The following is a 24,189-nucleotide window of genomic DNA, read 5'->3' on the forward strand; positions in this document are numbered from 1 at the left end:
CACCCGTGTCTTCCCTGTATTCCTGCACGGCACTCTAGCTAGCATCCTCAGTATGTGTGGTAGGGGAATGACTTCAGCAACCAAAGATGGAATGTCTGCATCAGGAAGTCGTGACTCCCTGCAGCTTCATTCGGCTGCATCAATCACCTCAGAGACTGCATGTGCCCTGTCCCGTCCCTGATTGCACAGAACTGTCTAAGAAAAAGCCTCAGACCCTCAATGGCACTAACTAGATGGTCTTGGGTTTTAATTTTATAAATCGAGAGAAAGGAATAAGGAAGTTTAAAGTGAAGGTTTAAAGTAGTTCTGAGTCCAGGGCATCTGGGGCCCTTCTTGAGACCTCCATGAACATCAGACAGGTACATGGAGTACAGACATACCTGCAGGTAAAACATTCATAAACATAAGATAATCCTTTAACAAGTTCTGAGGCCTGAATTTTACAACTGGGTATGACTCCTCATGTTTTTTGTTTCTTCTGTTGATTGTTGAGTGCCTCATCACTTACCTTTGAGTTTTATCTGCTTTCTAAATTGCCTTGTGTAAGAATAAGTTAAGAATTATGCAGAGGGGCTGGAGAGATGGCTCAGAGGTTAAGAGCACTGGCTGCTCTTCCAGAGGTCCTCAGTTCAATTCCCAGCAACCACATGGTGGCTCACAACCATCCGTAATGTGATCTCGTGCCCTCTTCTGTCATGGAGGCATACATGGAGGCAGAATGTTGTATACATACTAAGTAAAATATCTGAAAATAAAAAAGAGCACTTGACTTTAAAAAAAAGAATTATGCAGAGAAATACTTGCAAATGAACCTTGATTAATAATGGACATAGTCATTCCAGGTTGGGAGGGGTAAGCCTTTGAAATACTGACAAAGAGTCCTTTCTGCCAGGAGTGTCTCTACATGGACACATCCCAGACTCCTAGAAGAGATCACAGACCTTCGAGACACAACCACAGACCCCACTTTGAGAACATGTCCATGGGCCTTGGTTGGTATCCCATGATTGATGTTTCTGAATGAACAGGGGCAGGAGACATGTCCTGATACACCAAGGCAGTTTCTGGAGGTGACTGCAACAGCGGAGAAGCCCACTGAAAGAAAAATAAGGTAAATACTGGACTTTCATCTCAGAACCCATTGGCACATGGTGTGAACACATCCTGGGTCAATCTGCTAAGGCCATGTTGTGGTTTGAATGTCCCCATAGGCTCACGTGTCTGAGCACTTGGTCCCGAGCTAGTGGAACTGTTTGAGAAGGCTGAAAAGCCTCTAGTGAGTGGAGCCTTGCTGGCAGAAGTGAGTCATGGAGGGCAGGCCTTGAGATTTAATAGCCTGGCTTCCAGCTCCCATTTGTTTCCTTGCTGCTTCCAGAGTGTGGATACAATGTGACCAGTCCACCAGCCAGTCATGCTGCCTGTGCCTTTGCTAACATGACGGAACATAGCCCCTCAAACCTTAAGCCAGAATCAATTCTTCCTGCCTTAAAGCTGGAGACCTGACAATTAAGGACATGGGGAAGTTGACATGCTATAAAAAAGGCTCTGTGCTTTGCAAAGAACCAGACACAGTAGGCGATGGGATGAGCTAACAGGGGTCAGCTTTATGGAGCCAATGGCACTAGAATGGGGTTGGGTGAGAGCATGGCTAGCGTAACTGAAACAGAAGAAAATGAATAGCAGAGACCAGCACACACGGTGGTTGAAAACCCTGGAGACCCTGCTAGGGACTGTGCTTCAGCTCTCGGTGAACTGGACAAGCACTGGTGCCCCTGTTGCTGGGAAGAATGGCTCAATGTGAGATGCCTGTTAAGATCTCTGGGGCTACAGGGTTGGAAAGGCTCTAGAAGGGGCAGTGGTGAGGGGGGAAGGAGTTGGGAATCAGGAGAGGACACCTTGCCAGGAACCCAAAGGGAAGAAGAGTCCACTCAGGCAAAGTGGGGTGACAGGAACCGCACAGTGACATCATATTCCAAGAAGATCAGAGATGCTGCTAACTGGTCCCCCAAAGTCATCTAGGCTTGAACATTTCATTAGGGAACTAAGCAACCTGAACAGCACCACACTGGCCTTGAAAAGAGACAGAAAAATGAACCCTGTAATTGAAAGATGCCATAAGCAAATATAAGAGGACAGTCCACAGTTCAAAAGCAACAAATAGACCAAGCTAATAAATTACAGATGTGCACTGAGAGCACCATGCAGAGTGTAATCAATAGGCAGATGAGGGATGATCTGAAGAAGGTTCACATGACTTAAAGCCCCCTCAACAGACGGAAATGACCAAGTGGGAATGGAAGCAGTAACTGAAGAGAAATGGTTGATAATTTCTCAGAGCGGATCAAAGAAATCTATTCAGACTCTGGAAGCTTGGTGGGTCTCTAACAAGATAAACAGAGAGACTCTAAACACATCAGAGAAAGAAAAAGTAGCCAGGGGAAAGGAATGAAAGAAGGGATGGGCTGAGAGTGGAATCTCAAAACCCCAGAAGAGAAGACAACAGGCTGAGAGAAATCATGGATGAAGGACTAAGAGGAGACAATGGCTGCACTTCCACAGAGCAGGAAAACATTGAGAAAGAACATCACACCTCATGGTACAGAACTAGCCGCTATTCCACTAGACTCAGTGAGGCAAAGGCAATACCCAATACTCCACCCACCCTTCAGCATTGCTCTCTAAGGCAAGCAATGGACAGGCATTGCAGTGAATGCCTAAGCTTTCAGTACCCTCAAGTCTGAGGCAGGAGGATCCTGAGTTTGAGGTCAAGGTTATATAGAAAGACATTGTCCATAAAAAAATAAACATACAAGTAAATGAACAAAAGTGAAAGCAATATAAAACTGCCCAGTCCAGCAGTTTTACCTCTAGATAAATAAAATATATCTTCACAAACATTGACATGTTCACATTAATGGGTTAGTTAATGGCAGCATTACTCATGAAAGAAAAAAAAAACAGTATGTTTTCAAATGTTTATCAGCTCCCACATGGATAACAAAAGACTGTGGTATGTCCATTCATGGAATCTTACTGAGCAAACAAAGTAAAACACACACACACACACACACACACACACACACACACACACACACTGCTGATGTCCGAAATCAAATGAGTAAATCTCAAAAACAAAACAATGACTGACTATTAAGAGAAAGGGTGATTTGTTATGTAGACATCAAACCACAACAGAAAGAGAGCCAATGGTTTTCAAGGCCTGACTGCAAGAGGTGCAAGGAAAGCACACAGCTGTAGAAATTTACCGAAATGCCTTTAACCTGTGTACTTATAACACATGAATCTTGGTACATGTGAATTAAACCACAATAAAGCTACTTTTAAAAACAGTTTCATAAAGAAGTCTTCAAACTGGGAAGGCTTCCCTGGGGAAATCCATCTACTATTTAGGGAAAACATAAGGCAATCCCCCTATCACCTTGTTTTCACACAATCCCGAAGATTATGGAGTACTCACCTGAAGCAGCATTTCTTGGTTGCTTTCTGTTGCTGAGACAAAACACCAAGACCAAAAGCCAGCTGGGAAGGAAAGGGTTACAGCTTACACCTCACAACTCCTAGATCACAGTCCAGTGTAGAGGGACATTAGACAGGGGAGCTGAAGCGGACACTGCAGAGTAATAGAGGCACGCGGCTTGTCGACTTGCTCCACAGCGCTCTTGGCCAGCCCTTTTACACAGATCAAGTCCACCTGTCCAGAGCGGCAACACCCACAGTAGGGTGGGCCCTCCCACAGTCATTAATCATGACAATTCAAACTCTGGTGGTGGCACACGCCTTTAATCCCAGCACTCGGGAGGCAGAGGCAGGCAGATCTCTGTGAATTCCAGGCCACCCTGGTCTACAGAGAGAGTTCCAGGATAGGCTCCAAAGCTACACGGAGAAACCCTACCTCGAAAATAAAAGAGGAGGAGAAGGAAGGAAGGAAGGAAGGAAGGAAGGAAGGAAGGAAGGAAGGAACAGAGGAAGGAAGGAAGGAACAGAGGAAGGAAGGAACAGAGGAAGGAAGGAACAGAGGAAGGAAGGAAGGAACAGAGGAAGGAAGGAAGGAACAGAGGAAGGAAGGAAGGAAGGAAAGAAGGAAGGGAGAAAGAAAGAAAGAAAGAAAGAAAGAAAGAAAGAAAGAAAGAAAGAAAGAAAATTCCCCCAGACTCGCCTACAGGCCAATCCTACAGAGACCCATCTTCTATGAAGGCTCCCTCTTCCCAGTTACACAGCAACTCTTCTCTCCAGGGAGAATGGAGAGGAGAAACATATCACAAATATACCAGGGTTATCTTCTCACTTACAGTAAAATGTGGACATCTTCCTCAGTCCAGGCTGCTACATCACAAAGACTGTGGATTTAAACACCAGCCACACTCTTAAACCACAATCAGCTCTGGAGATGGGGGTCCAGAGTCATCTTTGTGGATCGGGTGTCTAATGAGGGCCCAATTCCTGGTTTGCAGGCACCCCTGCCTGCCTGTGTCTCCTCATGGGTAGAAAGCAGAGGGACCCCTTGTTCCCATATACACACACCATCTAAAAGGCTCCATCCTTAAGGCCTAACCACTCCCAAAGACCCACCCCTAATATCACCTCATGAGGGGTAGGCTTCAACGTGTGAACTTTAGGGAACACAAATATTCCATCCATCAAAGGATAAACCTGAGCATTCTGTGCTGCCACAGAACTCCAGCCTAGTTTAAAGTGTGTGACTCTGTTCTCCTGAGACCTTAGAGAGAAGCTGCTGAGAAGCGATTGTTCCCACCTGGGGGCAATGGAAACATTTCCTAATTGGATTAAGGCCGAGGCTCCATTGTTGTGCCCTCTTGTCAGAACTAATCAGAGCATACACTATACTGGGCTTCATTTCTGTGTATGCAAATTATACTTAAAGTTAATAAACTGATTTCTTTTTTAAAGAAGGAAGTAAGTGAAGCTAAACAGCCCAAGTTTCCACTCTAGGCATGAAGCCAAATGGCAAATGTTTGGGCCCCACTGGGATGCTTGGGCTGGGGTGGGGCAGCCAAGATCTGTGTATCTGTGTATCAGAAATGGGAAAGTCTGGAGAAGCCACCACCCACTCTGGTGCCTACATTACAGCTATAGCTCAATGGAAGAAAGGGAACAGTCCGCCTACAGCACACAGTCAGAAACCGAGAGCCAACACAGCCCTCCCCACCCCTCTTCCCTGTGTCTTCCACAGAATGTAGGGATAAAGAGGGGGGCAACAAACCAAACATGTGTAAATATCACCCCAATTCCCAGCATCTGTCCCCTCAACCAGAGAGTAACCACTCATGACACTTTTCTGAGAGCCTCTTCCAGCTTATGGCTCTAGAGCAACAGGTTGTTCTCAACCTCCCTAATGCTGTAATTATTTAATACAGTTCTTCACGTTATGGTTATGGTTATAATAAGTCATTGCTCCCTCAAAACTACAATTTTGCACCTGTTATGAATCGTAAAGTAAATATCTGATATGCAACCCCTGTGAAAAAGTTGTTTGGCTCCCCCAAAGGGGATCTTGACCTACAAGTTGAGAACCACTGTTCTAAAGGTTTCAGGTTAGGTAGGCCAAGGCCATGATGGGACAAAAATCCACACTTCCCTATATCCCACAGCAAAGCAACAAAAATAAAGGGGTTGGCCGGACGGGAGAGCAAGTATTATGATGCTTCATTTGTTAAGCCCCTATGTACTGTTAGTAGTTTCGACACGATTTTCCTCCTCACCAGTCAGAACCAAGGTTTCCCCTTTTAGGTTCAGCTCTCAGGTGTAGGAAAGCCTCCCTGTTCCGGCCGACTCAGATACAAAGTAGCCAAGCTTCCTTTCACACACTTCCTACTGACTGAGCTGAAATTTCTTTAACTGTCTACTTAGTAAAAGGAGCCCACTTAACGAGAACAGTGGAGAGCAACATGGCTTTGGGAACCCCTGAGCTCAGCCTCACTGCCCTGCTTCTCCTGTGTCAAAGCATTCTCTGGGGAGGGAGCCCATGGTAGTCACAAACTCCTTGCCCCTGCACTTCTGTCAGTACAGGTAACTGGGCTTCCAACCTAAGCTGAGCTGTTCAGGAAAATTCCAGCTCTTGCCAACAAACATTTGAGTGGCTCCTGGAGAACTGTCTTCTAGAGGAATCTACACAGGAGGAGAGCAGGAAGTGGTTGAAGACTGAAGTCTAGATGCCAGCAGGCCAGACCATTCCCACCAGCCCCATGGGAGCCTGAAGACAAGTTCACACCCACGGACAGCCCTGGCTGGAGGCATCAGACTGAGAACTTCCCAAGCACTTAGGCTGAGTGTCTAATAGGCAACTCTAAGCCCTTTACACAAGCGAGGTCATCTATCCACAGGCACTGAGGTATAGAAGGAGTATCTCCTTAACCACAGCTCCTGCTGCCCAGAGCTGGGGACCATGCCCAGAGCAGCCAGTGCTTATGGTTAACTGTGTCACATGGGTACAAGACAAAGGTAACTAGAGAAGCTGCTCTATGATTCCACACTCAGTCAAGTGCTGGAGGCACTGAACATGGTCTAGTTTTTGTTTGTTATTGCTTTAACTCTCACACAACAGTGTTGTTGGGCTCTGCCAGGCTCTGTCTCCCTTGGGTCACTTCTACAAGGAGTGAGCAGCTCAGGTACCCTCCATCCTTCACTCTGGGATGGATACAGCTTATCTATGGATTATAGTTCAAGGCTGGACACTGTAGCCACACCCCCAGTACCCTGTTCAAGAGCCCAAGAGCCACCCCAGTGCCCTGTCCAAGTGCCTAAGGGTCAGGGGATTCAGCTATAAGGGACCCTCTTTCCTCTGAGATTCACTTTGCAAAGCAGATCTTTACAACCCCATATTGGACAAAGGTCCAAGTGAAACACCTTTTGGGGTTTATGTTAGCTCTCGGGGATGGGCAAATATGAACCTGGGCACAGACAGTGTGTTCACAGAATGGCCCACTCTCCCTGTGGCTATCAAGGGCTGACCAGGCCACTGAATCTGGGGAGACCTTCTTACCTCATTTGCTGAGATACCTCTGGCTGCCTCTGGATCATGTCCTCAGATGTCCCCAGATGTGGTAACTGAAGCTTCAATGATAAAGTCACCAAGCCCATGTCTACTGTTTGCTGGGGACCAAAAAGTGACTGATTGTTGTAACTTAAAAACCGTGTGTGTGTGGAGGAAGAGAGAGAGAGAGAGAGAGAGAGAGAGAGAGAGAGAGAGAGGAGGAGGAGGAGGAGGAGGAAGAGTAAGAGGAGGAGGAGGAGGAGAAGGAGGAAGAGAATGAGGAGGAGGAGGAGGAAGAGAAGGAGGTGGGAGGTGGGCCAGGCCCTTTTAAAAGGGCATGTAGTGAATAAACACAGGTGGTGCTCTTAGTGGCTGCAGCTGAGGGTGTATCCTGTCAGAACCCCAAGGACAGGCCAGTACAGATGCCTGAATACTAACACTGAGTAACTCACTTGTCACCCCTCATGGTTTGGTCAGTAACAATCACTTCCTCTAGCACTTTCAGGGTTAACTGTGGTTGCTTGGAGGCAAGAAAACCAGCTTGTTTGTGTACAAATGTGTGTGTGTGTGTGTGTGTGTGTGTGTGTGTGTGTGTGTGTTCTTGTCACTCTATCCTTTCCAACACTCTCCAAATTGTCTACGAAGAAAAGAGAGCCTATACAGACAGCACATATGGAAACAGCTCTGAGAACAGCGTTCTGGAGTAGGGAAGGGGAGCATAATCCATACTGAGGTACAAGTACATCAAATCTCATAGGCTGTTTTGCTCTGAGGTCTTCCCATGTGTGATGGGGAAATTAAGACCCTTCACAAAGGAGGTCTCATGAAAATGGTTGTCTGTATTCAACCCGCTACATCTGCTGTGAAAAGTATAGTTCGATCAACACTTCGGAACTTTCCAGTGAACTGTTGGAACACTTCAGATGTACAGTCACCACCCTAAAATATAATGTTCTGTGTGAGATGAATTATTCATTTATAGTGCTGCCAGGTTCCAAAAAGCACACCACATGATGTGCCAGGCCACCCTTGAGAGAAAAACCCAGTGGAGGGGACTGAGTTAGGTAACAACTTTGTGCACTCTCAAAAACCCTATAAAATGTTTGAGCCCTGTTTGCTGTGCTTAGCTCATACATAAGAACTCAGAATGCAACTGTGTCTGCTTCTCACAGATGGACACCACAAACAAGAGAACAAGATGCTAAGAGGGGAGTCAGCACTTGGCATGTCTTATCAACAGAGACACCAAGCTGGATGTGGAAAATTGGTTCAGCTGTTTTCAGAGTTGGCTCCTGGTGGTCAACATCCCAGGGATGGTTGGTCAACTCCTGTGGGTGCAGGTAAACGAGGCAGCAGAGCACAGCGAACAGGAGAAGAGGATGTGGTGATGTTGAATGTCTGCCCTGGTGGTTCATCTTTATCCAGTAGACTAAATGCCCTCAGGAAGTTGTTGGGTCCCAGCCCCCACGGCGTCTCTGTGACTTGCTTGTCAACCAATAACCACAGGTGCATCCTGTGTTCCAGTCCTGGCTTACAGCCCGGGCCTCTCCCCGATACACCTGGAAAAACACAAGCTCTTCTTCCATGAGCTCGTCCACGAGCTCTTGCACCTGGGGTTTTTCCACTGTGCTGTAAGTGTATATAAGGCTGCTCTCTCCCTGGAAGATGGAAAGATGCACATAGCACAAGCGGCCGGACATCTCTGCTTTTAACTAAATCTCCAGGTTTTCACCCGATACTCGGACTTAGCTTTGGCACAGATGCCACAGGAAGTCACAACCACATATAATTCCAGTCCTATGGTTTCCATGCACAAGCCCAAATGCCATGCAGACACATACACACATGCAATTAAAAATAAATCTTTAAAAAAAATAGTAATGATATCTTAAAGTAAAAGCTTAGATGATAGCCTTAAGACCTTCCTTCTTTTGTGCTATAAGCTCTAGTCCTAAGAGTTGTTCTCTCTGAACATGGTTCTTCTGTCTGTCATAAATATTGGCACCTCATGCTAACTAGTTATTTCTGAACCACTGGGACACGTGCCTGAGAAAAACAATTGGAAACGGGCAGGTTTCTTCTAGCTTGCAGTTTTTAATGTCCCAGTCCCAGTCACTGACCCCACATGCTCGAGCAGGATATCCTGGCAGTGGGAACCCATGGCAAAGGAGAGCCGCTTGTAGCAGACAGGAAGTAGAGACAGAAGAAACAGGAAGGGGCAGGGCAAGATCTAACCAAGAAAGAACACTCTCAGGAGCCTGCTTCCTCCAACCAGACCCCAGCTTACAGTTCATAATTTCCCAGTGGTCTGTTCAGAGATTGGGATCCACCTATGGACTGAACCATTCATTAAGTCAGAGCCTTCATGATCTGACATTCCCTGGCAACATCTTCATAGACACATCCCAACGTGAGACCACCAAAACTCACGAGCATGGCTCCATCCAATCAAGTTGTCATGATGTTCTTATTTTTGTAACATTACCATCATTTTCTTTTCCCTTTGCTATTTCTCCTTTATATCCAAACACCTGCAGATTTTCCTCTGTGTAAACTTCTGTGATTGATGCTATTTTTATGTTATTGTGAAATAGTATAGTGTTATGTATTTAGTCTTCTTATATCTATTTGGATACACTTTACACCACCAAATACAGTCTTTCATATATGTAACTTTAAAGGACTGCATTTCTGTTCTTTTGGCTGACATGAGCCATAGTCCCATCCATGATGTAATTCCTTTCAGACATCATACCTTTGGGAGGGGCTCAATTTCTATGCCTTTTTTTCTTTCATCATCTTTTTTGTGATCCTATTACTTACTTTTTTCTACCTCTGTCATCATATATATATATATATATATATATATATATATATATATATCCTGGTTTGGACTACTAGTCTCTGCTGTTTCTGCCTATAACTGTAACTGTGTTCTGAATAACTTATGTGCATACTGTTTCTTTCTGGACTTCGGTGCATTCTTCTAAAGACTGCTAATGTTTTTCATTCCTAGAGTATAATTGGTACTGTCTTCCTGTGCCTGTTTAGGGATGCTTTACCCCAGAGCAGTCTTAGTCTAAGGTGATGTGCAACCACTACTTTCTAAATGCCTTTATCAATGTCTACCTGATGTCTATTGTCTGCTAATAGAGAAAATGTTGCTAGCCATGAAGTCAGACACCAGGGGTGATGGCCAACCCCCTCGTTGCACTTTTTCTTGTTTTACATTCAATGAGACCAAGCGCTCATCCCTCTTACCTAATCAAAAAATAGAGGTATCTGCCCTCCTGGATGCTCTCCCAGATCTTCAAAACCACCGCCAACTACAAGCTCCACAGCACTGGCAACACTCTGAAACATCCACCAGACAGCAAAAAATATGACCTTCTCTATTGGCTCTCAAAACGCAAGGGCAAATTTTAAAGAAAATAGTCTCTGCTAGGTGTGTTCTGCAGCCTTAGGTTGATAATGTTCACATAGCCAAGACACGGTTATGTAACTTGTCTCATAATTACCATAAAAGGTGGGGCTACTTAAATCAGTTCTACTAGACATACCCCCTCCAACATTTCTGATCCTATAAACACCACCACAATCTGCGTCAGTGGGGCCTCGCTCACAAGGCTACCCACATGGATGTTTTCCTTTCTTTTCTCTTGTCTTCAACTTTATCTGTGCCTTTAAGGACTATTAGTGTACATTCATTGTATGAAGTCATGGGCTTCAGACCATACTTGATTCAAGTATGGCATCTTCTTTGTCTACAGTCACAGGTGACACCCTTCCTTACCCCTCCTTCCTCTGTCCTCATCCCCTTCTCAGATAGTTCCCCGTATGTTTCCGTGTCAAATGTGTATGTGTGTGTACTGTGTGCATATAGTTTAGGTTCCATGTATGAAGCACAGCACAAGATAGTTATCTTTCTGAGCCTGGCTTGTTTCCCTTAATATCAGGTTCTCTGATTCCATTCATTTTTCCTGCAAACATAATATTCTCTTTATGGCCAAATAAATCAACATTATCTTTACTCACACATGTGCTGTTGGATGTGTAAACTAATTCCATGGCTTGGCTATTGTGGATAGTGCAGTAAACTTGGTAGCACTGGTACGTCTGAGGTGGACTGACTTAGATTTGCTTGGGTACATTCCAGTAGAGGTATATAGATAGCCCTGTAACATAGTGGTTCTAATTTTAATTTTTTGAAACATCTCCATCCTGATTGGCAAAGTGGCTGTACCATTTATATTCCATCTTCATTTCAGAAAAATCTCCTTTTCCATGCATCCTTGCTGGTGTGTTGCTCATGGTTATGATGGCTTGAAGGAGGCCTCCATAGGCTCTGGCATTTCAGTGCCTTGTCCTCAACTGTTTGGGGAGACTTAGACAGCATGGTGTGGCTTTGTTGGAGGAAGAATGTCACTGGGGCTGGACTTTGAGAATGCAAAGCCACACACCATGCCAGGTTTGTTCTCTGCTTCCTGCTTATGGTTCAAGACATGAGCTCTTAGCTTCCATCTCTAGCCACCATGCCTCCCTGCTGCCATGCTTCCTGCCACAATAGACTTGTCTTAGAGTTTCTATTGCCGTGAAGAGACCCCATGACCATGGCAACTCACATATACAGAAACATTTAATTGGGTGGCTTACAGTTTCAGAGGGTTAGTCTGCTATCATGGTGGGACACGGTGGCCTGCAGGTAGACATATGGTGCTGGAGCTGAGTCCTGCATTTTGTTAGGCAGGCAACAGGAAGTGAACAGAGACACTGGGCATGGCTTGAGCATGAACCCTCAAAGCCCACCTCCACAGTAACACACTTCCTCCAACAAGATGACACACCTATTCCAACAAAGCCACACCTCCTAATAGTGCCATTCCCTTTGGGGGCCGTTTTCTTTCAAACCAGCACAGGACTCTTATCCCTCTGGAGCCATTATTCCAACTAAACTCTCCCTTCTGTAAGTTGCCTTGGTGTTTGATCACAGCAACAGGAAAGTAGTCAATAAAGTGTTTTATTTTGCTCACTTGTTCTTAAGGAAGGCCATTAGGACCTGGGTGTCCTTTCATTCCCTCTTATAGATATATAACTTACTCCTCAAAATAAAATGTTTGCTTCAATGCCACACTGTGTCCATCTACACATTATTTATTGATGAGTGTCTTAGTTTGGGTTATTATTCCTATTATAAAACAGCATGACCAAAAGCAAGTTGGGGAAGAAAGGGTTTATTTTGCCTATGCTGCCTCATCCATCACTAAAGAAACTTAGGACAGAAACTCAAACAGGATAGGAACCTGGAGGCAAGAGCTGATGCAGAGGCCATTCGGGGGGACGAGGGGTGCTGCTAATAAGCAGCTTGCTCAACCTACTTTTTTGTAGAGCCCAGGCCCACCATCCCAGGAATGACACCAACCACAATGGGCTGGACCTGCCTATCAATAGCTAATTGAGAAAATGCCCTATAGCTGAATCTTATGGAGGCCGTTTTTCACCTGAGTCTTCCTTCTCTCCGATGACTCTAGATTGTGTCAACATAAAACTGCCCCCTTAGTTAGCTGCCCCTATAGAATCAAGGTCTTCCACTGCACGAGTGGACACACAACCTTCCCAACCCCAAGTGCAACACAAGTTCTATACAATTTACTTTCGTCTTAGCTTTTTTCTGACCTATATGTGGTGGCTTCTCATGTGTGTTTGGGTCTATACTCCCTCGGTGACAGGAGGAGGGCCTTCTAAAGGTCTCTGGTACACTTATTTCTCTCTCTGTTTCCATCATCTCCCATATTCTGACTCTGGGTTAATTCTGGTTATTGTAGATTTCTGAGCTATAATAAAATACCTGAGATCATCAACTTCTAGAGAGAAAAGACTTACTGTGGCTTAACGTTTTGGGACCTGCAGGCCATGATTGATTGGCCCTGTTGTTTTGGGACCTGTGCCAGCTCATCATGGTAGAAACACATGCTGGAGTGAAGCCACTACTCATCTTGTGCCCAGAAACAAAAGAGAAGAAGAACAAGCAACCGCCTAGCAACTGCCTCAGAGTCAGGTCCCTAAGGGCCTAAGGACACCCTACTAAGTCTCACAGCTCAGATATCTTGTCACCTCCCAATAGCACCCCAGAGACTGGCAGTTTATCACACGGATCTCTGAGTAAAGTTAGGAATCCATACTGTGTGCTGCCTGAGGTCTGTCCTTGACCTCTGTGGAGTTTTATGCATGTCTTCTAAAGTTTGTGTGACTGCCAAGTTTTAGTGATCTTGGCATCCCTGGAGGCACACCCACATATCCAGAACACTATTCCGTCTGATTTTCTAAAATCAACCCAGACTCCCTGCTTCCAACAACCTAATCGGTCACAACCTAGATATAGGAAATCTGGGCCCATGCTTAGGAAGTCGGCACCTGCTCTGTGCTTGCCACATGATAGGCAACAGAGGAAGGCTGTCCTCAGCTATTCTGGATGCTGATGACGCTTTTCCCTAATAGTACGGCCAAAAACAGAGTGGCGGCCTTGACTCATCTCTCAATGCCCACACGCATTCCTCCTCCGCCTCTCCTTGGTACCCTTCCAATGTGAGATATTTCCAGGTCTGTGTGTTTCACACACACATACCCCACCCCACACCACACACACATACCACACATACACACACATCCCACATACACACCCAACACATAAGTACACCCCACATACACACCCAACACATACACACACACACACACACACACACACACACACACACACACTACCACTTCTTTGTGTGAGTTTCTACATTTCACCCAAAATGACTCTTAAGAAACTAAGCCAGGTGTGTTGCTCTGACTTCTCTGCTCAAACATTCTGTGGTGATTTGAGTGAGAATGGTCCCCATAAGCTCATATGTTTCAATCCTTAGTTCCCAGTTAGTGGAACTGTTTGGGAAGGGTTGGGGTGTGGCCTTGTTGAAGGAGATATGCCACTGGAGGTAGGTTTTGACTCTCTCTCTCTCTCTCTCTCTCTCTCTCTCTCTCTCTCTCTCTCTCTCTCCTGCCTTTAGATCAGGATGTAAGCTGTCAGCCCCTTCTCCAAGCACTATGCCTGCTGCCACCATACTCCCCACTGCGACAGCCATTATTAACCCTCTGAGACTGTAAGCAAAGCCCTGACTAAATGCTTTCTTTACAAAGCTGCCTTGGTCATGGTGTCTCCTCACAGCAATGGAATAGTAACTAAGACACTCTCCAACTTTTACTTCAAGTAAAACCCTGACCCTTCGTGATGTTGATGCATCCTAGGAGCCCCTCCCAACAACCTCCCCATCACAGTTGAGAAGCCTCTGGCTCCAGCAGCCCCAGGCCCCTCACAGTGTAACTCAACCCCAGGTCCTTTCAGCTGCTCACCCCCCTGCCTGGCATGCTCCTCCCACCACATCTGTGTGGCTCAGTTCTCACCTCCACAGGGCATTGTCCCAATGACTATGTCAAGGAAACCTGCACCTGGGTCACCCACTGATTCCCAGCTTTCCCCTCCCAAGAGCCCCTCCAATCTCCAACACTGCTGTTTGCATAGTATCTCCATCTTGGGCAAAATACCTTTCTTATGTCTGATTTTTATTTCTACCTCTTCCACTAGGCCAACTCGAGGACAGGCAGTGCTGTTTCCTCTGTGCCCTGACTTTGTTTAAGTGTGTGGAACACTACTCACCCTCTCCTAAGTGCCCAACAAATGTCTGTGAAATCTCTGGCGACATAGGGACCCCCTTTCTCTGAGCTTTCACTGCTCTTCTTTGGGGCCACTGTCAATCTGTAAAAATCACCCCCATTCTCACCCACAGGTGGGAAAGTCAAGTTCTTGGCCCCTGCATGAATTCACGGAACCATTTGTTTCCCAAAGCTGTGAACTCAACGCTATCACTGCTGCATTCAGACCTGATTAAAATTTCTGCATCTTCCTGACTTACATAACGGAGGAGAATGGATTTAGAAGGACACCCTTTCTCCAGGGTTTGCACTAGCACAGAAGGCAGTCTGCATCTGAGAGTGATGCTGTCAGAGGCTCTGTGCAAACATCTCTGCACTCCCAGCAGCCTGCACAGTTGGCTGGCCCAGCTGGTCTGCAGGATCCGGGGGCGGCTCATGTTGCTGACGTCAATTGGCAGAGCCCACCTGCTGGAAGCTCACACTCAGCCTGCCTCCTACACACTCCTTTCTTCCATCCAACACTGCCATCCATCCTCAGCTCCTCAGCCGGGTCCTCCGATGTCCTAAAGGACATGTGTCCTTTCCAGACTCCTCGGTCATGCCACCCTCAGCCTGAGGCCATGCAAGAACAAAAACAGTACAGGCATCAAGTGTGAACTGTTCGAGCTCACGGCAGTTTCATTTCTCAAGACAAGTTGACGTTAAAGGTCTCAGTGCAGTTTGATTATATCTTATCAGAAAGCAGAATGGAGATTTTGTTCAGGAAGCTGCCAGGAAGCACCAAGCAGTTGACTAAGGACTTTATGACAATTGATTGATAAATTCTCTTTGTTTGAATGCTGAGGTCTGTGAATTTGTCCTTTGTTTTTCAGCCTGGGTGCAAAGAACAGTCCTAACCTCAACTGGACTTGCTCACGGGGACACCTCTGTGCCAGGACACTGTGCAAATAAACCAAATGAAAAACTGCAGCAATGACATTTTAGGAGAACAAAACTAGTAATAATTCACTATGTAGAGAGGAAATGTTTTCTTACAATAATCTCATTTGTGCTAGCATTTACTTTAGTCCCAAATCTCTCCTGTAATGTTGGCAATCCGATTCAATTCTAGCATGAGTGTCGTATCCTGAATCTCAAAAAAAGAAAAAGAAGCCAGCTGAGGGAGGGTGAAAAGCCACAGCGACAGTGAGATTCAGCTCTTCTGAGATCTGATGGCTCGTGGACACCTCTGTGAGGGTTCCTTTCCCACTCCTGGGGACATTTCCCCACCTCGTCACTCCCTCAATTCAGTTTCCTCATCTGTGCTCAGCTTCACCCCATTCTGGGAGTCTCACAAAACAGTTACAGAGTAATTTTTGAGTTGGACAGAGGATCTGCACCTTTCCCAGTTTCTTCTATCCTCTTCTGTGTTTGAACACGTGGCACTATAGAAACAACTTTTGCTTTAAGGAATAGAAAAAAAAAATCATGTTAGCTATTGTGAAACTTACCTCTCCGTACATGTGATCTTTGTTCATTCACAGTCATTATCTCTAGGTGGAAGGCATTTCTCCAAGATTGGGTAACCATAGGATCAGACTGGTCCATCAAAATTCAGACGTTGTTATGGGATGAGGCCATGTGGAGAAGAACTCTGATTGAATGCCGAGGGGCTTCTAGGCAGTCTTAGGTATTTTAAGAGAATTGTCTACTTGCCATATAGATTCAAGATAAACAAAAGCTTTGTTGGGTAGTAATTGTGCAGGTTAGATTAAAAATCAAACGAAGAACCACCCCCCACCCCTGGAAAAAAAAATTCATCCGAGATACCAACCTCAGTCCTCTCCCTTGGTCTGTTCCCAAGCTCCATAGTTGGATGAAATGTCCTAAGTCCTACACGTCATACTAAGTCAGCCATATATAACAGCAGCTTAAAGATTTTCAAACTTTGAAATTCCAAAGGATTCAACACGGCAATTCCCTGGCTGGGAACCCAAGTGAGTATGCCCTGGACATATTAAAGAAGGTTCAATGAAGATGAGCAAGGTCAGCCCTGGGGCAGCCAAAACCATGGTGGGTTCCCTTAGTACTCTCTTCAAAAAATACTGGCAAAGTTGCAGACATATGTGAGCACCCAGAATACCAGGGGAAGGAAAAGGAAACCTAAAACACAGAAAAGACTGAACTAGCTGGTGACGTTCAGTTTCAAACACATAAAACAAGGAGTTGGAGAGATGGCTGGAGAGATGGCTTGAGCTCTGGGAGCGCGGGGAGCATGGGGTCTTTGCAGAGGAACTGGGTTCAATTTCTAGTACATATTGACGCACAGCTGCTTTTAACTCCAGTCCCGGGACATCTGCCACCCTCTGCTGTCCTCCAAAGACATACATACATGTAGGTAAAACACACACAAAATAAAGTCTAGGGGGGAAAAAGAGACAAAAGGACACACAATATCTGCCTTCAGGCAATTAAAGGTTTCCATGCAAAATAAAAGGGACAGCCTGGCTTAGGCACACGTTTAGTTAGTAAAAAGCTTGCTTGTCAAGCATGAGGACCCAAGTTCAGTCCCCCAAATACATGTAAATAAATAAATAAATTTTAAAAACGTGGTTGGGGCTTGAGTTTGTAATCTCAGCATTGGGAAGACAGACACAGGGGGACCCCTGGGATTCGGTGGCCAGCCAACCTAACTGTGGTGGTTTGAATTAAGAATGGCCCTGTAAGTTCATGTATTTGAATGGCTGGTCATCAGATAGTGGACCTTTTTTTAAATGATTAGGTGTTGTGGCCTTGTTGGAGTAGATATGGCCTTGTTGAAGGAAGTGTGTACTTGGGGGTGGGCTTTGAGGTTTCAAAAGCCCGTACTAGACCCAGTGTCTGTCTCTCTCTCTCTCTCTCTCTCTCTCTCTCTCTCTCTCTCTCTCTCTCTCTCTTTCTCTCTGCCTCAGATCATGATGTAACTCAGCTACTGCTCAAGTGCCATGCATACCACCATGATGAAAATGGCTAAATTGGCTGGGCGTTGGTGGCTCACGCCTTTAATCCCAGCACTTGGGAGGCAGAGGCAGGCAGATCTCTGTGAATTCGAGGCCAGCCTGGTCTACAGAGTGAGTGCCAGGATAGGCTCCAAAGCTACACAGAGAAACCCTGTCTCAAAAAAACAAAACAAAAAAGGAAGAAAGACAGACAAAAAGAAAGAAAGAAAGAAAGAAAGAAAGAAAGAAAGAAAGAAAGAAAGAAAATGGCTAAATCTCTGACACTGTAAGCAAACCCCCAACTGAACGCTTTCCTTTCTAAGAGTAGCCTTGGTCATGGTGTCTTATCACAGAAATAGAACAGTGACTAGGACACTAACCTACTTTGCAAGGTCCAGGTTCCGAGAAAATTCCCTGTCTCAAAACACCAATGGTAGAGCTGGAGAGATGGTTCCATGGTTAGGAGCAATTGCTGCAAAGCATCTGTCTGGGTTTAGTTCCCAGCACCTACATGGTGGCCCACAGCCAACTCCAACTCCAGAACCAAGGGATATGATACACTCCTCTGGCTTCTGTGAGCACCAGGCATGCACATGGTACATATACATACGTGCGGGCAAACACTGTTACAAAATAAAAAATTTAAACTTTTTAAAAAGCAAAGTAGACAGTGCCTAAGGAATGACACCCAAGGTTGATCTCTGGCCTCCACATACATGTACAGCTGCGCACCCACCAACACCCTCCACATACATGTACAACTCACATACACAAACGCCCCCCACATACATGTACAGTTGCTCACACAACAATGCCCTCCACATACATGAACAGCTGCACACACACCAACCACACCGACACCAGAAATAAAAATAAGAAAATAACAAACTTTGGAAGATTCTACCAGCTGTAAACACTTCCCTGGACCCCTGGAATGTGCAGCACACTCGGAGGGCCTCACTTTTGACAACAGCACTGAGAGAAACTAACAAGGCAGATGGTCGGGCTTCTGAGCTTATGTGGATCTACCTATTGCATTAGAGCAAGTGACCACCAGGTGGGGAGAATTTCTCCTCTAGCCCAGATGACTTCAGGTATGTACACCTGAGAATGTGCTGAATCCCATCATGCCATGCTGCAGCACCATGTGATGCCACGCCACACACACTCACATGACCTGCAGCAGCACACATGAGCTGTCTGGGTCCCATTTTCCAAAGACTCACCTACAATGCATGCCTCGGTGGCTGCTGTCACAGAGTCACACTCCATTGCACGGAAACCACAACCTGTTTTTCTGGTCCTGGCTGATAACCACTTAGAATTGCCCCAGATTTTGCTGATTTCAGGTGAAGCTGCATGAAACCCCCACACAGTCATGCTTGGGTCATTCTGCTCCTCTCTGTGTCAGGCACAGCATCGTTTTGAAGTTTTCTAGTGGGGCATTTGGCATAAAAGCCTACGCTCGAAACATCCCCGCTTCCTGGCACTCTCATTAGTGCCCACCCAAAGCCCTTCTCTTGTTTTATTTATGCCCTATTTGTGTACTGATTTATGAATTCCCTTTCATCCCCATCCCCCAACATCCCTTCCTGGCCCTGCAGTTTGACGTGTGTGATGTGCATCCAGGACTGCTATTTCTCGGGGGTATCCAGGACCAAGAGGAACTCGTGGGTATTTCAGTAGCCACTGGTCCATAACAACAATCAGTAGTGACACAGGTGGCTAACGCCAAAAGCATGACTCACCCAGCACAGTGGTTCACTGTGTTGCCAGTTCAGCTCGCTACAAATACTTTATTTTTTAAATAAACACTGACCTATGTGGGAAGGGTGCACTCTCTGCTTATTTAGCTTCTTTTACAACCTGTGAATTTAAAATTGATCATTGGGCATTGCTGGGCATGGTGTCCTATGCCTTTAATCCCAGTACTCCAGAGGCAGAGGCAGGCAGATCTCTGTGAGTTCGTGGTCCGCCTGGTCTACATGTCAAGTTCCAGGCTAGCCAAGGCTACACAGGAATACTTTGTCTCAAAAGTATCAGGTTTTCCTTCCTGTTTTGGAGCCTTTAGATCAAGTGTGGTATCATTCTTTTTTTTAATTTTTATTTACTTTATGTACATTGGTGATTTGCCTGCATGAATGAATGTCTTTATGAGGGTATTGGATCCCCTGGAACAAGAGTTATAGACAGTGTGAGCTGCCATGTGGGTGCTGGGAATTGAACCAGGGTCCTCTGGAAGAGCAGTCAGTGCTCTTAACCACAGAGACATCTCTCCTGCCCCATCATTCTTATCCATTTAAAATAGAGTACTCCTGATAAAGTAGAGGAAATTAATTAAAGCCATTAAAATCTAAAAAGCAAAAACACCTTCAGTTGCTGGGAAGGAAGGAAGGAATCCTACCTCAACTGAAAGTGTCTGGGCATTCATTCATTCATTCATTCATTCTGGTGGCACCTGCCCTGAGGTGGGGAGAAGCCTGAGTGTCACTTTGTCAAGGATGGCAGTGTCCAGATCCTGAACCAACAGAGGAATTGCCACACCCTCTGCTCTGACCTAGCTGTCTGCATTGTCCCCTGTCCCTCCTGTAGCTAGGTCTCTCCTCCTAGGCTGGAATCTGTGAGGAGCTGTGGCCTATATTTCTTTCATCAAAGTATTGCACAGGAGGTATTTTTGGTGTGAAGGATTTTTGAGAGGAGTGAAGAAAAACCATGAATAGAACAGATGCCGAACCCCTCTTCTGGGTCAGGCCTACATCGTCACACACCGAATCCTCCCTCCCTCTCGAAGAAACGATGCAGAAGTCTCCAGGGCTGCCCAGTGACTCATACAAATAAGTCGTCTGAATCTGAAACTGTCCCTGGGGGTCCCAAGACATACACCTCAGCAGCATCTAATGGGTCCTGAGAATAAACCAGAAGAGAGTCTGGGACCTGAGATGCTGCCATGTGACCCAATGAGGTGCCAATAGACTCTGGTTAAAGACCATTTCCTTTCTAACTATTTTTGGTTTGAACAGAAATAGTTCCAACTATTTCTGGACTGTACTTTCTGAATGCCAATAGGCCACATGGGCACTAGAGTTTATATATAAAACATATAGCAGTAAAGCTGTGAAAAAATAGGTTATTTTTTCCTTATTCTTTTCCAAAATTTAAAAAATACTTTTTTTAAAATATGTATGGGTGTTTTGCCTGTATGTATGTCTGTACACCACATGTGTGCCTTATGTCTATGGAGGCCAGACTAGGGCATCAGACACCCTGGAACTGGAATTACAAATGGTTGTGAGTCAGTCTGGGGGTCCCAGGGTCCCATGGAAGAGCAGTCAGTGCTCTTAACCGCTGAGTCATCTTGCCCACCACACTGTTATAAATTTGTAGATGGAACACCTTCACTTTTATATTACAAATAGATAAACAAGAAATTAAAATTAATAAGTTGGTTCGTGGCACTTAGGCCAGGGCAGGGACACTGGCTCAGCTCCTGTACCTAAGGAAGAGATGCTGTCTTCTTTTCTTTGCTTGCAGCTGTAGCATGGATAGAAGGAATCTCTCTCTCCCAAGACTGTTAAGACACCAATCAGAGGGGGCTGGAGAGATGGCTCAGCGGATAAGACCACTGGCTGCTCTTCCAAAGGTTCTAAGTCCACATGATCGCTCAAAAACATCTGTAACGAGATCTGATGCCCTCTTCTGGCCTTCAGGGATACATGCAGGCAGAACACTGTACATGTAATAAATACATCTTTAAAAAATAAATAAATAAAAGACTCCAATCAGATCAGAAAGCCCAAGTGTCTCATGAAATGCAAAGGAGCATGGGCGAAAAGCAAGAGTGCAGGAAAAGTCATGCTTATGACGGAATTTCTGTTGCCCCAACGATCTGTCTTCTCCTACCTTCTGGTTTGCTCATTTTCTCTATTTTCTGCCTTTTCCAGGGGATTCTAGAACCTTCCAGTGTTTTAATGAGGCTGGGCTGCTTAACAGGCCCCGCTGACTAATTTTATTGGCTGTTAAAAAAGCTTTGGAAAACCTCTTGAGTGTTGGAGTCAATGCTGTAAAATGTACCGCTTCTCCGCCACTCTGAATGCTTGCCCGTACCTATTATGGTTGGGGACGCGCTGGCTGGAGCCCTTTTTGTAGAGGAAATGGGATCTTTGCTTTGAGAGACATTACTGTGGGGCTTTTCCATGACTGTAGCTATAACATCCACTTAGAAACATAAACAAGCCAGGCTTCTGCCAAAACCATTCATGTCACATGCAAGCTTCCAAAAACATTTTCAGGGAGGATTTAGAAGTAGAAACTGGCCACTGCCTAAGTGCGATGGTGAATCTTGGTTGTCAACTTGACTGCATTTGGAATCAACTTGGCTGGACCCTTTGTAGCTGGAAGATCCACCCGAAATGTGGTGGCGCCTCCTGGTGGCATCCTTGGTGAAAGGACACAGAGGTGGAAACTGTTCTTTGCCTATGTGTTCTCACTCTATCAAGTTCATCTATCCTGTTGCTGAGACACCCTTAACCTACAGTAGAACCTTTCTAAGGGATTCCAACATAGCTCTTGAGGAATCTTCTAGGCCTTCATCTACAGACTGGAACTGCATAGCTTTTGTATGACTCTCCAGATCACACACACCCTACAAACCAACCAAATAACCCCCCAGCATACATACATGCGTGTGTGTGTGTGTGTGTGTGTGTGTGTGTGTGTGTGTGTGTGTGTTCTATCATTTCTATTCTTATAGAAAACCTGACTAATATACTAACACCTACATCCCTTTTCTGGTTTTTCAAAACTTGCTTTGTAGACCAGGCAGACCTTAAACTCGGAGATCTGCCTCTCTCTGCCTCTCAAGAGCCCAGATTAAAGGAGTGGGCCACACCACCTGACTAAACCTTCTCTTTAAAGGAGATGAGGTTTGCTTTGAACACAGATGGGCAGTGACCAGGTGCAGGAGCCCTGAGGAGGTGTCCCATTTTGGGAGGTATCCCATGTCAACAGCAGCTGCCAAAAGATGCCAATAAAAATGTGACAATGGCCACACTGCAGGCAAACTAGCAGTTAGCTTTACCATCCCCATACAGATGAGCCCTTGGGGAAAGAGTACTGATCACTCCAAGCTCACACTACCTTAGAGTTGTGCTTCAGAGACAGGACAACCAGTGAGGACAAGGATTTGGGAGCACCTAGACTCGTCAGTCCCTTTTCACTTGACATTGCAAACTGGCTTGATATTGTCCAAGGCCTGTAGTTTTCCTCTTTGAAGGCACAATAAATAGTTATTTCAATCCATGCCAGACATGTAGTAATAATAAAGTGGGGGCTATTTTAGAAAATGAAAACACTTCAAGTCCAAGAGAGAGTCATGTTCTGGGAGGAAATACCCTTTCTCGTTGCTGCAATCTCTGTTTCTCTTTCACTTCCTTTTTTTTTTTTTTACAGAAACTCAAACTACAGCAAAAGCCTCCCATCTCAGCCTGTGCTGGGATCCCAGGCCTGAATGAATCAGTTTCTCTGCCCACAGAATGGGTGGCCAGGTACTGCTTCCCATGCTGCCTTGTGGTAAGATAGAAAAAAAAAAATGTTAAAGATTTGTCTTTAGAACACCTGCAAATTTGTGATACAAAAGCCTGTTAGAGTGTAGGTCCTGACGGGGCAGGTCTAGGAGACACGTGACATTCTAGCCAGCTCCCAGGGAGGTCAGTTCTGCTGGGAGCATGGTGACCCAGAAGGAATCTCAGCTGTTAAGGATGGCCAGGGTCACATGATCAGAAAAAGACAGTGTACCTTAGAGCAAACCAGATGATAACTACAAAGTGACCTCTGAGAGCCTGATTGCACTGAGGAAGGACTCATTCTTATCGTTTGGTTTGGGGGCCTATCTGTCTGTCTGTCTGTCTGTCAGATGTAGGAAGAACCCATAAGTCTGTTCAGTTTGCCTTCACTGTGTTTCCCCGGGGTCATCATCCAACTCATTCCTTCCAGCTTAGACTATTGAATCAGAGAGGGATGAGAAAAGCGCTGTGCAGTGTATTTGGATATTATGCCCTGCACTTCCCAGTCTCAGTTCACTTCACTGTTCCTTCTAGAACCCTCTGTGGGATCTCAAACCTTTATTTTTGACTCAGAAAGTATGGTGGCCCAATTAGTTTTGGTGGGTTGCCTTGGACCCTGTCTACTGCCTATCCCTGTTGAGCCTCTGTGTGATTCACAGTCCTGAGCATCTGTCCCTTGCCCTCTGAGATCTCAGGGCAGGGAATGGCCAGTGTGGAGAATCTTTAGCACTCAGACAAATGCACTCAAGCCACTTGGAATACCAGGAAAGCTCACTAGGAAGGATCACTTGGGGATACATCATGCTCGACCGCCAGAGAACTCTCTCTCCAGTTTATAGAGACATGAAGACTCAGAGATCATCCGTAAGCCGCTGGTCAGAGAAAGAGCAGAATTCCAAGGTTTGTCCTGCTCTAATCCCAGTACATCAAACATGGAGATCATTGTTACACAGTGTCCATTGTCCTACAC

This window comes from Cricetulus griseus, chromosome 2 (genome assembly GCF_003668045.3).
Source record: "Cricetulus griseus strain 17A/GY chromosome 2, alternate assembly CriGri-PICRH-1.0, whole genome shotgun sequence".
Taxonomy (NCBI): domain Eukaryota; kingdom Metazoa; phylum Chordata; class Mammalia; order Rodentia; family Cricetidae; genus Cricetulus; species Cricetulus griseus.